The sequence below is a fragment of the Pholcus phalangioides genome, unplaced genomic scaffold, assembly GCF_987345545.1.
Source record: "Pholcus phalangioides strain wild (caught in Gottingen) unplaced genomic scaffold, Ppha-v1.0 ptg000022l_1, whole genome shotgun sequence".
Taxonomy (NCBI): Eukaryota; Metazoa; Arthropoda; class Arachnida; order Araneae; family Pholcidae; genus Pholcus; species Pholcus phalangioides.
In genome coordinates, this window is record NW_028301615.1 from 34,320,102 (window position 1) to 34,332,484 (window position 12,383).

At 34.0% G+C, this 12,383-nt stretch overlaps 1 protein-coding gene across 1 annotated transcript in view; it reads right to left on the minus strand.

The window, feature by feature from the left end:
• Positions 1 to 12,383, minus strand: part of LOC149070233 (chordin-like protein 1) — a 78,012-nt gene that overhangs the window by 41,993 nt on the left and 23,636 nt on the right. The window lies entirely within an intron of this gene.

Sequence of the window (12,383 nt, forward strand, 5' to 3'; positions counted from 1 at the left end):
TTTAGTAGAGTTGTCCCATAGGTTTTGCCACTGGATCATGTTATCGCGATTTAATAAAGTTCGTATCTGGAACTTTGAATATTTACAGTGAATATCGATGGTAGTCTTCGTTGTACTTTCTTTAGCCAGTCTGTCTACAAGTTCATTGCGAGGGTTGCCTACATGGGCTTTTACCCAATGTAATCTTATTCTGATCTTTTCTTGCAGTTGTCTAATATTTTTGATAATATTATCTGTCTTCTTTAATGATTTCAATTTTTCTAAGGCTGACATCGAGTCGCTGTAGATGTCGATTTGAGATAATCCTATCTCAATTGCTTTTTCAATTGTCAGCTTTATTGCAAGCAATTCTGCCATAAAAACTGAAGTATTATCTGACAATTTTATTTTATCTTGATATAAAATGTTCTCTGCTTCAAATATGATATAGGCCAGGCCAGTCCCAAAGTCTGTTTTTGATCCATCTGTGTATGCAGAGTATCTGTTAGTGTATATTTCCTCTCTTCTGTCGTAGTTTAGAATTGTCATTTTCCACGGTTCGTCAAAATCCTGATCTTCTTCTTGAACCTCGTTGGCCGATTCTTCTGTATGCTGCACCTGTCTGGTTGTTCTCGAAGAAAATGAATATCATCGCTCTGGAGAGATTTCAGAACAAGACTCTGAGGAGATACACCGGACTACCTTGGTACGTTAGAAACGTCAATATCAGACGTGATTCCGGAGTGGCTGATGTTACGTCATATGCAAAGAAACTGGCAAAGAACTTATTTGATAAATTGAACGATTCTGAATTTTCACACCTTGCGGAGATTTCATCATACGACAGTAGACACAAAGCACGATTAAAAAGACCAAAAAATTTTCTACGCATGCCTCGACCTGTGTTGCCAGGTCTATGAAGATTTGAAAACTTTTGAAAGAAAAAAAAAAAACCCCTTGGGTCTCAGGTGAACCTACGTCTTCACCCACCTTATTAGAATCTAACTATCATTGCAAAGCGCACTACTGCACAGGAATTGGCAGAGTCATGATGAAGGGGGTTTGATGGATTATAACTATCCATTGGAACCCCGTTTCACCAATTACGGTTTTCGGTTTTCGGTTAGCGATAACCGATTGTGTAGTTCATTTGGTACATTTGTCGGACGTCTTAACGAGGTCGGCACAAACTGTTTCGAAAGATCTCTGGTTGTGGGATAGGGAAGTCGCACCCAAAGAGGCGTGAATACTTAGTTACAAAATTTACAGACATGACGAAAACGACCTCGATGAAAATATATTTCAGAATTACACTGAGAATCCGTTCAGAATTAACGAAAGAAATAATTTCATTATAGAAGTATAATTCAAGAACTACCGAAAGAAATAATTTTTCAGAATTATTCTAAAAAAATAATTTCAGAATTATTAGAAGAAATAATTAATCAAAAAACATTTTCAGAATAAAATAATAAGGAAGAATTAATATCAGAATGAACGAAAATTCATATTTAATGGAGAAAATAATTTCACAACAAATGTAAAATTATTCGGCTCCCCTTCCAAAAAAAAATTGTATCACGTCTTTGTGATTCTAGATACCGCGTCTCAGAATTCTAAATACCGCAATATACACAGTGTAACTTAATGGCCCGCGGGCTTCAAGGAGAATTTAAATATGACCCGCAATGTCGCGGAAAATTTGGAAATCCCTTATCTATGGGTATGTGGTGATGATATAGTTCAGTGGGGCTCAACCGGGGACCATGCGGTAACGGAATATTCTGGGGGGAGGGGACACGGGTAGAAATTAAATGGAATGTGGGATCCATGACAGGCAGTTAAGGGACAAGTAGAGCTATGAAAAAATGAAATTCAGAGTTCAAGAAATGAAGCTTCTAAGTAAAATATGGTGGGGGAAATGATGATCTGATATTATGATTTTCAAGAATAAGAATGTAAGCTCAGCTACTTACAGCTAAGTCCGGCCCCTGCCCCACTCTGATTTTATTCCCGGAGGGGCCCATGATATTGACATAGATGGCTGTGCATGGAAAGAACAAATGCTCACTGATCTTTAGCCCAGGGGTCCGAATACCGACCCGGAAAAATGATTTTTTTCCGTTCTCAGTAAATTTGATGAAAGGTCAATTCGATAAGTAGAAAGGGTCTTGTTCCTGGATGGGAATGGGAATGTAGGGGACTGGATAAGATAGGAGGGGCATGAAAATAAAATATGGTCCAAAGGGGGCCCATGGGTGGAAAAAAGTTCCACTGTTAAGAAACACCGATCTAGTTCATAATTTATCGTTACAATTTTGACGCTGTAAACTAGTGGTGCTCAACCTTTAGAAGAGTGCGGACCACTGCACAGGTTTGAAAACGTGTCGTGTGCCACTTAAGTGATCTATAAATAAGCCTCGAGTCACTCAGGTCATGTTGAAATGTGACGTGCGGTGTAGAACTTGCTGCAAAGGTCACTTGAGCGATTCGTAAATGTGTCACGGGTAACTTAAGTCATATGGAAATGTGGCGTGGACCGCTCGAACTCTTTGAAACCGTGCCGCAGGTCACTAGAGTGATCTGTAAATGTGCCACGGGCTATTTAAGTGGTTAGCAAATGTGCCACCTAGTTCAGTTTCTCAAAATCAGGTTAGCGGTTGAGGGCTACATCAGATGGCCCCGAGTGCCACGTAAGACGACTGCGAGAATCGCATTTGGCCCGCGGGTCATGGGTCATGGACTGAGTATGCAAGCTGTAAATAGAGCGTGTCGTACATCCATCTCAGCCTGAAGCTTGAAAAGGGCACCCGCAATAACCTTAATTTCTCTAAACGTAATGTTTCGAAAGAAACGCTATAATTAAAATCGAATCCCTTTGAATTATAAATTTAATTATGGTGATGTGTATTAATAAAAATCACAGCCGGAAAACCATCAAAAAGTATCTAAAAACATGAAACAACATGGAAAGATGATAGAAATGTATAAGCTGCAATGACAAGTCATTCGGGTCATCAGGTGGCAATCCTTCTCTCGCTCACGCCTTCCAACACCCTCTAATACAGTAAAATTACTTCCTACTGTCCTATATAATTTTAATATGGGACTTGGTATGTCACTGAGAAGATTACCCTTACAAAATATAAGCTAATCAACTTTCCAACCCTTTATCAACTTTTTGGTGAGAAGCTATCACTTTACAGCTTATCTTCGTTTCAACCTCTTTACGATCAGGGACGTAATATTGCGTCCAAATGCCAGTGGAATAAACCGGCTCAACGGTGAATCATATGAACTTTTTATTCCCCATATGAACTTTGAACCACTCCCCTCTCCCGCTTAGGAGTTGAATTTTGAAAAATCCTTTCTTATTGGGTCTCTGCAATATAAAATAAAACTACTGACCAAATCTCATGTTTATGGCTTCACCTGTTTCGGATCAGCGGATGATGAATGGATCACTCAGTCCGTCAAGGCGTGTTATTTAATATACTGGGTATGCATAGCTAACAGCACGAATCACAAATTACTGGCTAACCGCTGATCCTAGAGGCATACTTAGAAAAAGTATCCAAATAACGTGTAGAACTCAGATACGTCATTCATATCACAAGGGTTTGCATAGTTATTAAAATAAAATAATTTACTTTTTATGCGGACACCCATGCTCAAAAATCCAATTAAAACGTTGTCGCACCCTATCTCTCCTGAGTCCAATAAAATAATTTCGATATTCCCAAGTGCAATATTCACTGAAATATTTAATTTAAAAAAATGGAGAAAAATTGTTTGAAAAAAACAGCAGGAACTAACGGGAAGTGCTTCCCTCCTCCTTCATTTTTATGCTGTTTTACCCGCAATTTTTTATCGATTTACGAATTCAAATATTTCAGCGAATATTGCACTTAGAAATGTATTATTTCTTCTGTTGGCCTCGGGAGAGCACGGGGTGTCCGTATAAAAAAAGTTGGTTGTTTTAATAACTATACAATCCTTGGCAATATGAATGACGTATCTGAAGTCCACTCGTTATTTGGATACTTTTTCTGATTGGAAACATGCCTCTGGGATCAACGGTTCGCCAGTAATTTGCTATTCGAGGAACAAGCCATGCACGTAGAAATCTCCGCTCCACTTGTTAATACAAGATTCATTGAAAGACTGGTTATTTGTAGAGATGAAGATTACAAGGAAGAAAATTCAGCACTGCCCCCACGGGGACTCGAACTCCGGTCTCTCGCTTGTCGGACGAGTGCTCTACCATCTAAACTATGGAAGCGGATAGAATATTTCAACCTCGGAGCGTATATAAATGTTGAAAGGCTCCGTACATGGACGGCGGCAGCAATCAACCAATAGCTCGTGAATGACAAATGCAACCAGATGGTCACATGCCATTGTAATCTTCATCTCCACAAATAACCAGTCTTTCAATGAATCTTGTATTCGCAAGTTAAGAAGACATTTCTATATGCATGTGGCCATTTGGTGGTCTTTGTTATTCACGAGCTATTATTAGTTGATTGTTGCCGCCGTCCATGTACGGAGCCTTTCAACTTATATATATATATGCTCCGAGGTTAATGTATTCCATCTGCTTCCATAGCTTAGATGGTAGAGCACTCGTCTGGCAAGCGAGAGACCAGCGTTCGAGTCCCCGTGGGATCAGTGATGAATTTTCTCCCTTGCAATCTTCATCTCCACGAATAACCAGTCTTTCAATGAATCTTGTAAGCTACGCACCCTGTATATAGATAACATTCACTGTTCAAGAAACTGGTAACAAGTGTCTCTTAGGCCGGTATTACACTATAAAAGTTCGATAAAAGTCCTCTTATAAAATTTGAAAAATGCAGCAAGTAAGGTCATCGGTTGTAATTTCTAGAATGTGACCGACAACCTTATTGGTTGAATTTTTCAAGTTTTATAAAAAGACTTTTATCAAACTTTTATAGCATAATACCGACCTTAGACATGTTTAATATTCTGTCCAATTTCTTGAGGCATTCATCTACACATTTTTTTAATACGAACAGTGTCTTATCTTGTTTTATACGACATGGTCTTTCACCATCTTTATGAGTAGAGCTTCGCGGAAAACAACCACGTCAAATTGTTCGATAAGCTCTAAGAAAAGATGCCTAGCCGTGAGGAAATGCAAATGAGGTAAGTGACCACACAACGTAGTTTCACATTAGAGTTTCTTCCAAGTTCATTACAATGATAATCGGAAAAAAAATATTGACTGAAAAATTATCGCTAACTTTCGGGAATTAGTTTTCAAGATATCATTTCTCATTGCATTCGTCGTCTCTGACAAAAATTTCGAAAATTTCTGACCTTAACGTTTTTTTGTTTTTAAAATCGTCATTTTTCAGCTTGAATTATAATTTCCTCCGCCAATGAAGAGGAATAGAAAGGACAACGACACTGATAATTTCTATGGAAAATTACCGAAATAACGTGGTTTAAAAATTCAAAAAAGAGCAATAAAATAAATAAGTATTTATACAAGTATAGATGTGAAACCAATTTACCTGAGAGAAAAAATTTATCACTATTTCCTTACCAAAAAATTTAGAACATCAAATAGTAACAAAATATCATTCCATGCTAAGATAAATTTTTATTATGGTAACCGGATATAAGGGGAGTCGTTCTCGGGGATATTTTCTTACAAAATTGTAAGGGGGAGGGAAGGCCTGAGCGAACTAAGGAATGGGAAAAGCGGGCTGGAAGGAAACTCTAATAAATTTCAGGAAGTTGCCACAATTTTGTAACATTGATTCAAAACCCGGAAACTATAAATACTTGAAGCGCTTGTCCTGCCAAAAGAAGATGACACGCGCAGCGGATTTCCCATGACAAAAATTTGAATTACTGCGTCACTTTGAATCGCAACATTTGTAACAAACACCGTAAATTTTCAATGGCGGTGGCAAGTTTTGGCGCTTTTGTGTGTGAGAGAGGGCCTTTTTAAGAGTCGAATGGATATCGACTTCGAGCTGTCCGAACATGAATGCTGTTGTTGATTTATTATTCTAATTCGCTGTTTCTTTTCTATCCCACCCACCTCCAAATGAATGTTCAGGGGACCCCTCTCTCTCTTGTGCAGGACACAAATCTCATTTGATGTTCACTCACTTCACTAGTTTCTTGAAAAGAATCTTTATTTCCCCTTGTATTCATTTTGAAAGATTGTATCCTTTGTATCGTATAATCTACATTTTCCTTTTTTCGTCGATATTATATCCATTTTCCTTTCCCGATTTCCATAAAGGACTTTTCTCCTTTTATACGTATTCCCTCTATGGATAAGTAATATAAATATTATGTTGGAATTTTTCATATTATGTACCACTTGAAAAAGAGTTGTTTAGATAACATTATGGAGAACGAAAATAGCGTAAATGGTTCATAACTATTTTTTATAATGCATTCAATAAAGCTTTTCAGGTTGATTATACGATGTATTGCAATTTATTTATTTTCTTTTTTGGTTGTTATCAGTGACGGCGAAAGTTATCACTTGAGGTGACCATTAGGTTGACTATCTTCAAAGCGCTTTTCTTAACACTAGCGTGGTTTTTACTGAAACTGTGTGGTTTTTGGATCATATTACGGTGTAGCTAGAGCTGGGAATCGATTAGAAATTTTAACTGGTAAATCTCTCTCTCTCAAAAAATTTTAATCGATTTATCGAGTTATTAATCGAATTTTTATAAATGTGTATGTCAACGTTTCTCATCCTTTCTGAATCGAAGGACTAGCAAAATAACAGACGATTCGACGGACCTCCAACTTACAGCATGAATAACGTCACCATGCGTCCCGTATTTTACCGGACATTCCTGTGCGTTCCTATGTAATACAATTTCTTTTTTACACTCGGTTTTTTTTTCAACGAAGTTTATTGGAATTTGTAATCTTTAGTTAAAATGTTGGACGAAGATAACTTTCATAGAATATAAATTATACTGCGGGTAAAACGATTTTCCCGAATTTAATGTTGTTGTTTTTATTCCAGCTTTCCTCCATATTTCGAATTTCAATATCTCAATTAATATTGCATCTAGAAACGTGAAAGTTTTCAGTTCGCATCAGGAGACACAGGGCAATAATTTTCTAATTAGGTTTTGGGGCACACGGGAACTGTATAAAATGTTTCTTTTTTTATTTCAATAGCTATACATCTCCTTGCAAGACGTATGACATATCTGAAGTACTACGCGTTTTTATGGATACTTCGAAATGGAAGTATGTATGTATGCCTCTAGGACCACCTAAGGTTCACCAGTAAAATGTCTGTTACCCCTATGCGTCCTGTATTTTATATTTATTGGGTATGTTTTATAGCGTATATTTCCGTGGTAATGTCAGTTTAGTAAAAATTTCTTTTTTTTTTCAATAATCTTGGAATTTTCCTTTCAATTAATTACTTTTTAACAATTGCGAAATAATGTGTGTAGATAAAATTCTGGCATCATATTTAAACTAATTCTAAAGATATTTCAGTCATTCTGAATTTTTTTATGCAAAAACACGGATTTTCATCAATTATAAAAAAATTTCTTACCTGATTCTTTTTCATCAATTAAGACACAGTCATCCTTTCCTTCTCTCTAAATCTTTAAATTGCTTATTTGACTGCTTCTGAATATTTTTTTAATGATTCTGAAATTGTTTTTTTTTCTTACTGATTCTGAAATTGTTTTTTTTTCTTACTGATTCTGAAATTGTTTTTTTTTCTTACTGATTCTGAAATTTTTTTTTTCTTACTGATTCTGAAATTGATTTTTTTTTCTTACTGATTCTGAAATTTTGTTTCTGACTGATTCTGAAATTGTTTTTTTTTCTGACTGATTCTGAGATTGTTTTTTTTTCTGACTGATTCTGAGATTGTTTTTTTTTTCTTACTGATTCTGAAATTGTTTTTTTTTCTTACTGATTCTGAAATTGTTTTTTTTTCTTACTAATTCTGAAATTGTTTTTTTCTTACTGATTCTGAAATTGATTTTTTTTTCTTACTGATTCTGAAATTTTGTTTCTGACTGATTCTGAAATTGTTTTTTTTTCTGACTGATTCTGAAATTGGTTTTTTTTCTTACTGATTCTGAAATTGTTTTTTTTCTTACTGATTCTGAAATTGTTTTTTTTTCTTACTGATTCTGAAATTTTTTTTTCTGACTGATTCTGAAATTGTTTTTTTCTTACTGATTCTGAAATTGATTTTTTTTCTTACTGATTCTGAAATTTTGTTTCTGACTGATTCTGAAATTGTTTTTTTTTCCGACTGATTCTGAGATTGTTTTTTTTTCTGACTGATTCTGAGATTGTTTTTTTTTCTTACTGATTCTGAAATTGTTTTTTTTTCTTACTGATTCTGAAATTGTTTTTTTTTCTTACTAATTCTGAAATTGTTTTTTTCTTACTGATTCTGAAATTGATTTTTTTTTTCTTACTGATTCTGAAATTTTGTTTCTGACTGATTCTGAAATTGTTTTTTTTTCTGACTGATTCTGAAATTGTTTTTTTTTCTGACTGATTCTGAAATTGTTTTTTTTCTTACTGATTCTGAAATTGTTTTTTTTCTGACTGATTCTGAAATTGTTTTTTTTTCTGACTGATTCTGAAATTGTTTTTTTTCTTACTGATTCTGAAATTGTTTTTTTTCTTACTGATTCTGAAATTGTTTTTTTTTCTTACTGATTCTGAAATTTTTTTTTCTGACTGATTCTGAAATTGTTTTTTTCTTACTGATTCTGAAATTTATTTTTTTTCTTACTGATTCTGAAATTGTTTTTTTTTCTTACTGATTCTGAAATTGTTTTTTTTCTTACTGATTCTGAAATTTTGTTTCTGACTGATTCTGAAATTGTTTTTTTTTCTGACTGATTCTGAAATTGTTTTTTTTTCTGACTGATTCTGAAATTGTTTTTTTCTTACTGATTCTGAAATTGATTTTTTTTCTTACTGATTCTGAAATTGTTTTTTTTCTTACTGATTCTGAAATTGTTTTTTTTTCTTACTGATTCTGAAATTTTTTTTTCTGACTGATTCTGAAATTGTTTTTTTTCTTACTGATTCTGAAATTGTTTTTTTTCTTACTGATTCTGAAATTGATTTTTTTTTCTTACTGATTCTGAAATTTTGTTTCTGACTGATTCTGAAATTGTTTTTTTTTTCTGACTGATTCTGAAATTGTTTTTTTTTCTGACTGATTCTGAAATTGTTTTTTTTCTTACTGATTCTGAAATTGTTTTTTTTTCTGACTGATTCTGAAATTGTTTTTTTTCTTACTGATTCTGAAATTGTTTTTTTTTCTTACTGATTCTGAAATTTTTTTTTCTGACTGATTCTGAAATTGTTTTTTTCTTACTGATTCTGAAATTTATTTTTTTTCTTACTGATTCTGAAATTTTGTTTCTGACTGATTCTGAAATTGTTTTTTTTTCTGACTGATTCTGAAATTGTTTTTTTTTCTTACTGATTCTGAAATTGATTTTTTTTCTTACTGATTCTGAAATTTTGTTTCTGACTGATTCTGAAATTGTTTTTTTTTCTGACTGATTCTGAAATTGTTTTTTTTCTTACTGATTCTGAAATTGTTTTTTTTCTTACTGATTCTGAAATTGTTTTTTTTTCTTACTGATTCTGAAATTTTTTTTTCTGACTGATTCTGAAATTGTTTTTTTCTTACTGATTCTGAAATTTATTTTTTTTCTTACTGATTCTGAAATTTTGTTTCTGACTGATTCTGAAATTGTTTTTTTTTCTGACTGATTCTGAAATTGTTTTTTTTTCTTACTGATTCTGAAATTGATTTTTTTTCTTACTGATTCTGAAATTTTGTTTCTGACTGATTCTGAAATTGTTTTTTTTTCTGACTGATTCTGAAATTGTTTTTTTTTCTGACTGATTCTGAAATTGTTTTTTTTCTTACTGATTCTGAAATTGTTTTTTTTTCTTACTGATTCTGAAATTGTTTTTTTTCTTACTGATTCTGAAATTTTGTTTCTGACTGATTCTGAAATTGTTTTTTTTTCTGACTGATTCTGAAATTGTTTTTTTTTCTGACTGATTCTGAAATTGTTTTTTTCTTACTGATTCTGAAATTGATTTTTTTTCTTACTGATTCTGAAATTGTTTTTTTTCTTACTGATTCTGAAATTGTTTTTTTTTCTTACTGATTCTGAAATTTTTTTTTCTGACTGATTCTGAAATTGTTTTTTTTCTTACTGATTCTGAAATTGTTTTTTTTCTGACTGATTCTGAAATTGTTTTTTTTCTGACTGATTCTGAAATTGTTTTTTTTCTGACTGATTCTGAAATTGTTTTTTTTTCTTACTGATTCTGAAATTGTTTTTTTTCTGACTGATTCTGAAATTGTTTTTTTTCTGACTGATTCTGAAATTGTTTTTTTTTCTGACTGATTCTGAAATTGTTTTTTTTCTGACTGATTCTGAAATTGTTTTTTTTTTCTTACTGATTCTGAAATTGTTTTTTTTCTGACTGATTCTGAAATTGTTTTTTTTCTGACTGATTCTGAAATTGTTTTTTTTTCTGACTGATTCTGAAATTGTTTTTTTTCTGACTGATTCTGAAATTGTTTTTTTTCTGACTGATTCTGAAATTGTTTTTTTTTCTTACTGATTCTGAAATTGTTTTTTTTCTGACTGATTCTGAAATAGTTTTTTTTTACTTATTCTGAAGTTATTTCTTTGATTCTGAAACTATTCACTTTATTAACTTATAATTGTAAAAAAAAAATTCTCAAAAAAATTTCCAGTTTTTCATTCTCTCTCTTCAAGAATTGAATACGACGACTCTTATCACGGCAGATGCTTCTCGCCCAAAATTCTTTTAAAGATTTACAACAAAGAATGGACACAGAGAAAAATCCTTTTTTTTTGTAACCACTAACTCTTCCTATTTTTCGACTTCCCCAATGCATATACATATACAATGACGAGGCCATAACGGGCAAAATGCCCAACGAGGTGGCTGAGAGAAAGATGCCTATAACAAATATGGATGTCATATATTTCAAAAATTCAGCAACCCACTTAAAAATGCAATCATAAAAACTAGAAACTATATATACATGTGATAAAATATTATACAATGCCCATAAAAAATATTTATGGTAGTCTTATCTCTTACTCTGAATACGGATAGCTTCTCAATTTACCCTAACATGTTTACCATACTTCTTTTAAATGTGTCAATTGTGTTAGAATTTACTACAAGCTATTCCGTTTATCACCAATCCTGTTAGAGAAAAATTCCCCGCGACACCACGCTCTAGAACTGTCTTTTACCAATCGATACTACCACTACTAAACCACACACATGTACCCTAGTCCATATATTCCTCAACGAATTGAAACATGTTCTTGTCATGGAACTTCTAACGAATTGGTACATGTTGAATGTGCGTGTCCGTGTTGTGAACCTAAGGTGAATCTTGTTTCTGTGTAATGCTTGTTATAGTGCTGCCATCTATCACATATTTTTCGAACATGAAAAATAAGTCTTTCATGTTCGAAAAAACCACCAAAAAATGAAGTCTTTCTATATGAGTGGTGTGTAATGTTTGAATATTTTACCGTTGTAGGGCAGTTGCTCTCTGCGGGAGACTTTTTAATGGGGATATCGGCTAGCATTCGCACCTCAAAATTGGGAACCACAGAAAACCAACTTCAGCCGACCACCACTGCAGCGGCGGTGGTTTTGAACCCGGGACCTCGCGATGTGACTCCGTCACTATAACCACTCGACCACCACAGTGGTCTACCAATCGGTTCTGATGTCTCCTTGTCAAAGCAGTCAATTGACGGCATATTAATAATTTATGGTCCATCCTATCCATCCCATTGAAAATTTTGAACACCTCGATCATACCCCCAACACCTGCGTTCTTCCGATGTAAGCATCTTCAAAAAATGAAGTCTCTCTTTAAAACTCAAACCCCGTGAGCCAACAAGGACACGCGTAGCTCTTCTCTGCACCCCTTCAGCCAAGTCTATTCTATGTCCCTCTGTAGGTATGGTCTCCAAAACTTTACAGCATACTCCAGTCCAGGACGAACTAAGCGTCGAAAAATCGGAAGAACGACTTTAAGAAAACGTGAAGAGCCCTTTTTGAAAATGAAATCGAGCATTCTATTCGCTTTCTTTACCACTGCTAAACAATGTTCAGAAAACCTAAGCCGCTCGTCAATGAGAATTCCCGAATCGGTGACCTCAGTTGCATCGGCGGTATAGTGACACCATTCAACTCGTAAGAGATACGTGGGTTGTTCGAACCAAAATGAGCGACCATGCACTTGTCAACGCTAATCGCCATGATCCATTCATTTGCCCGTGCTCCAATGCTGTTTAAGTGGGTCTGGAGCAACT